The following is a 5,499-nucleotide window of genomic DNA, read 5'->3' as shown; positions in this document are numbered from 1 at the left end:
GCCTGCCTGGTGTGCGTGAGTACAGCCCCTCCACCCGTACCTCTTCCTCCTTGGCAGGAGAGAGAATGGTGCAAAATGGGACAGCCTAGAAACACCAGGGCCTAGTGCCCGGGAGGGCAGAGAAGCCTGCCTGGAGGAATGCAGGGGTTCTGGGATACCACTTGACATGGGCGATTCCCACCTAAACTTGGGCCCGGTGTGGGTGCCCACTGTGAGTGTGCTGGGTGTGAGGTGGGGATGCCAGAGCCCAGCCATGGTGCCTGGCTGGGAGTGCTGGCTAGCGCCAGTTTGTAATCCCAGCTGTTCAGGAGGCTGAAGCAGAAGGATTGAGAGTCTGGGCCCAGCCTTGGCAGTTTAGACAGACTCTATCAGAACGTACACAGAAGCACACATGAGGCCTGTGGCCCTCGCAGCCTGAGTGGGCCTCCAACTGAAGCCCAGATCCCAGCTGAGCCTGTCTGCAGGGGCTGTAGGGGCTGGAGAGCTGTTCCTCTTGGGGTCAGGAGGCCACATCCATGGCCAGAGCACTGGGCAGGGGCAAGCCTCTAGTGCAGACCTACTCCCCCTGGGAAGCCTCAGCGGCCTGGGACAGTTGGGAGAGGAGCTGGGCCCCACAGCTGGCTTATGAGGGCTTCTCATCCTGCCACTGCCCCAGCGAGGGTTGGGATCAGCAGAAGCCAAAGACTGGACTAAATCTCAGAGCTGTGTCTTCCTTGTTTTTCCCTCTTCATGTCCAGGCCTGAGGAGCAGGTACCTGCTAGGGGGAAGGGGGGCTGCTGTGTTGGGGATGGTAACCTGGCCGGATTAACTCTTCCCACACAGGAAACTTTCAGCCCACAGCACACCGGCCTCAGGCTGACCCTGTTCCTGACACCCTTCCCATCTGCCCTAACCTTTTACCTAACCTTTTACCTGAGAGACTCAGGGGTGTGCCCTCAAACCGAACCCCTGGCAAGGGCAACAGGAAATCATGGGGAGAGAGAGTGTGCCAGCCCTCCAGGGGCCCACACTGGAGTGGTACCCACTGGCTGCTTATCAGCCCTGGAGCCAGAGGGGAAGGAGCTCGGGGTTTGCAGAAAGGCTGCCTGGACGGGGAGAGGGTTGGATCCTAGGACCCAGACCACAGCATGTGCCTGTTAGGCCTGAGCTGACTGTCAGCCCCACCCTGTCAGAGCCCTTATGGGACCTGAGTCCTGTCCAGCTGCTGGTCCCCCACAAAGCTACCTCTCAGCTACCACCTGATCCCACTGAGGAGGATGCAGGCACCAAGCCTGCTTCCTACCCTGCCCAGTCCCTCCTCACTCTGTGCTTGAGCCAGGACTGTCCCTGGCCAGGCCGCACAGATAGTGGGCAGAACAGTGGTCTCCAGCATGTCCCTGCCTGCGTCCCCATAGCCGGTAAATATGCTGCTTTTCTTGGCTAGAGAGACGCAGCTTCGGTTAGAGTTAAGCATCGAGATGAGGTGATTCTCTTGATGATCTGGTGGACTGGGGTAAAAAGGAGTCTGGGAGCCCAGTGGGGTAGGGGAGACAGACTGGAGAATGATGTTCTTGGCTTGCCAGTGGAGAAAGTGGGCGAGCAGCCTGGGTGTGCAGTTCATGGCAGAGGGAGAAGACACAGGCCTCATTCCACTTGAATTTCCAGAAGGGACACCGGCCCATGATACTTGGTTCATTCAAGTGACACCTGTGTCTGACTTTGGATCCATAGACCTGTGAGATGGTGACTTCCTGTTGTCAGCCACTAAGCTCGTGGCGGTGTCGCCGCCGCCCCAGTGCTGTACCACCAGGAGGGCTGCAGCGGGCATGTGTCCCACTGGGGTCTTAGAGCCTCGGAAGTGCAGCTGCTGCAGCAAGGGGACACCTCCCTCATGCCTGGGGGAGGGAAAAAGGCAGGCAGTGAGCCTCGGGCTCTGCCCTCTCTTCTGGCTGCCTCAGGCCCGGCCTATACCTCTGATAGTTTCAGTGGTCCTCTGACCCTGTACCCCAGGTACATGTCCTCCCTGGGGTGCTCTGTCCCAGCTTGACTCTGGCAGCCAGCAGCCTGATCTCTTTCTAAGGTTGGCCACAGCCTTGCCCTGAAAGGAGAACAGGTCTGTACCTAGGAGCTGGCTACCTGTAGAGGCTATGGGCACAGGGCCAGGGCCTCCCAGCCCCATCCAGTGTGGGTACTGCAAGGTCCCCACCTCACCATGTCCTGTTACTGCAGAGTCGTGGTCTCCCTGCTGCTGTACAGAGAATGGGGTTTGCAGGCCTGGCCTCAGCCCTCAGTCCCCCCACTCAGGGAGACTCGTGTGGAGGCCACAGCGTAGGATCACTTGGGCTCAGTGCAACCCAGAAGAAGCTCAGCACCAAGTCCTCTGCCAGTGTCCACTCTGCCCTGCAGAGGACACTGAGCAGCCCTGGTTCTGAGCTGTGCTGCAGATCGGAGCCAGATCTCACCGGCACTCTTTTCCCCACTGGCAGCCAGGGCTGAGGTTGAGTCTGAAGCAGACCTGGACGAGTCATCCCTGGAGTGCCCCAGGAGTTCTTGAGGGTGATGCCACTGGAGGACGAGCCAGAGCCAGGACCCGACAGCCATCCCTCATTATTTGAGTGGGCCTGCTGGACCAGCGCCTGGCCCTGGCCCACCATCTTTGCCCTTCCCTGACATCCTCATGTACCCACAAGCGGGGGTGGCCTGGGAATGTGCCTGTGCTTGGCTGCCCGGTCATCTGTGTGCCCAGTGTCTCTGGGCCCTGTGTCTGTGTGTCCATCCAGGCCTCAGATGTGGGTCTCTGCATCATCCAGGGCTCAGGCAGGCCGAGAGCAGGGTGTGGGTCCCTAGCAGTGTGGGTGGGGACTGTGGGAGGTGGAGAAACCTGGCTGAGCGGACTCCAGGCCCTGTGTCCACAGAGGAGGCCCCGGGGTGAGCCGCTTGCGTCAGCCTTGAGCGGCCATCAATAGCATGCGGTTAATTAATTTGATGGGAACAGCAGGGACCGCCGTTTGCATTTAGTGAAGTTCCAGGAACTTCCAACCTCATCTTCATAATTGGCCTCATAAATTGTAAGAAAGAGAGAGATCAGCAAAGCAGGAGGGAGGAGGGGCTGCCCCGTCCGTCCTTATTTAATTTTATTGCTGAAATTCATCTTTTTAGCCTCCTCCTCCTGAATCGGCTTCTCCCTGCTGGATTTGCCTAATCATGATAAATTAATATTCATTTCCCCACCTCTTGCCCAGCTCCCGCACTTGGATGGAATTGGGGAGGGTCTCCTTCCAGCCCCTCTGCTGGTCTGGGCAAGAGATCCCCAAAGAGGAGCCATGTGCTGAATGGAGAGGGGCCTCTGGGGAACAGAAGGAGTGCCTGGGAGGAAGATTGGGCTCCATTTCCTTCAGGGAGATGACCCAGGAGGGTCTGGGGAGCTGAGATCAACTACCCTGCCCAGCAAGGCTGGTGGAAGGCCCCAGAAAAGCCTGGAAGACCTTCTGGAGACCCAGAGGCTGGCACTGGGGCCACACAGGGTGCCTTTGGGAGAAGGGACTGAGGCGAAAGGTCAGCACCCCCGTGATCACTCTCCCATAGCCTTGCTGCAGTGGCTGGGCCCTGTGCTGCATGAGAGTTGTCGGGGAGCTCCTTACTGGCAGAAGCATGGCCCTCAGTGCTGAGGTTTAGGGTTCCTGTCCTCCTGCATCACAGTTCTGTGTGACCCTGGAGGAATTTCCAGTTCATTCAGCCCCTTGTCCCATTTACAGATGAGGAAGCAGGGCCTGAGGCTGGTGTGACTGTGCAGGGTATCAGAGGCCGAGAGAGCTGGTTCTAGAAGGGATGCTATCCCCCACCTCAGGGCAGGGTACAGGGTAGGACACACAGCATGGCCCTAGCGCTTGGGGTCCAGCTCCCTCCACCTCCCTTTGGGTGTGGATGAAGCCATCAGCCTTGAGCCCCTAGGGGTGATGCCTTCAGGTATGTTGGAGCAAAGGGGTGCTCTGGGCCAGCCTGGTGTAGCCCTGTAGAGGCCCAGGGGGCTTTCCTGAGCTGGCAGCAGAAGGGTGAGAGAGGGTAGCTGAGGAGCAGACCAGGTTGCCAGCCAGCAAGGAAGCAGGGCTTGCAGTCCTGCAACCCCCTGAGACAAGTCTGCCTGCTGTGGCCTGAGAGTGGAAGCCATGCTTCCCAGGAGGCCAGAGGACAGCCCTGGATTTCTGCACGCAGGACCCGGGCGGCCGGTGGGGGGGTGGTGGTGGTCACTGCTCACAAACCTGCCAACACCTCGCCCTACAGAAGCAGGTGTGGCTCCTGAAAGACTGCTGCGGAGTTTGGGGAGCTGAGTTCTGCAACAGACAGGCGGGTGCCAGCGTGGAGGGCTAGGTAGCTCCTAGGGCAAAGCCGGAAGTCTGAGGCTCCAAATCCACTGCAGCTGCTTCCCAGGTGCTGAAGCCCTCACTGCGGCCTTCCGTTTTACCTGGGGAAGTGTTTCTTCCCCCATCGGTGCCCCTTGCCCAGTAGAGTCTGGACCCCGGGTTATGGGGAGCCGCGCGCTGATCTGTGCAGTGTGGGGGGCCGGCTGCCCGCGGTGCAGGCTGACCCTCCAGCCCCGCAGGCTGCTGCTCTGCGCCTTTGAAACTCTGCACGCCCGGGGCCTGGGAAGATGCTTTTGGTCCCCACTGGAGGGCGCCAACTTCGTCGGACGTTGGAGAAACCGATTAACACTGAGGGTTAAGGAGGGAGCCCCGGAAAGAGACCGGGGTTAGCTGCATAGTAGGTCGGGTTTATTTCAAGAAAGCTTTAGCAACATTTATGGATTTGACAGCTGATCCTGGTCAGCCCACGCTTAGCCTAGCTCTGCGCGTAGATCGTGCCACTTCCAAGCAGCAGGCGTGTCCTCGTGAGGCACAGAGAGGTACTCTCACTCGCCCTAGGTCACACAGCGTGCGAGGTTCCGAGTTGGGTTTCACTCCGGTTTCTGTAAGTCAGAAAGCCTAGCTGGCCTCGCTGGCCTCGCTCTGGGAGTGGCTGCAGCTCGGATCATCACCACTCCGGAAAGGACTCGGCCCGGGATCCCCTTTCTTTCCAACCTCGGGCTCCCCCGTCAGGGCCAGAGGAGACAGCCCCTCGGCCGGGACAGACTCCCCTGCGGCCCGTAGGGTGCTGTCACGGATCCCGCCTCCTAGCTGGACCCCCTCACCCTGTGTCTCGAGGAGCCGACGGGAGGAGCCTTCTGGAGGCCCCTGGGGACCGCGTCGGAACTGGTTGGCGGGCGCGGCTGGGCAACCCGGGACAGGACCGACGGGGCGCCTCCCCAAATGGTCGGCAGAGGGCGCGCGAGGACCGGCGGAGAGGCCGAGGCAGCGGAGGCGGTAGGGAAGACCAGTGGCGGGGCTGGAGGCCGGACCCGCCCGATCGCCGGCCCGATCCCTGGGGCGGAAGAGCGTCCGCGGGACTCCTAGCCGCCGCCCGGTATGCAGGGCGTGGCAGGAGAGCGCGACCCAGGGGTCCCGCCGCCCCGCTCGGAGGCCAGGC

The sequence above is a fragment of the Cavia porcellus genome, unplaced genomic scaffold (assembly GCF_034190915.1).
Source record: "Cavia porcellus strain 051 isolate PalLab524CR breed Dunkin Hartley unplaced genomic scaffold, mCavPor4.1 scaffold_2, whole genome shotgun sequence".
NCBI lineage: Eukaryota > Metazoa > Chordata > Mammalia > Rodentia > Caviidae > Cavia > Cavia porcellus.
This window is presented reverse-complemented; position numbering follows the sequence as displayed.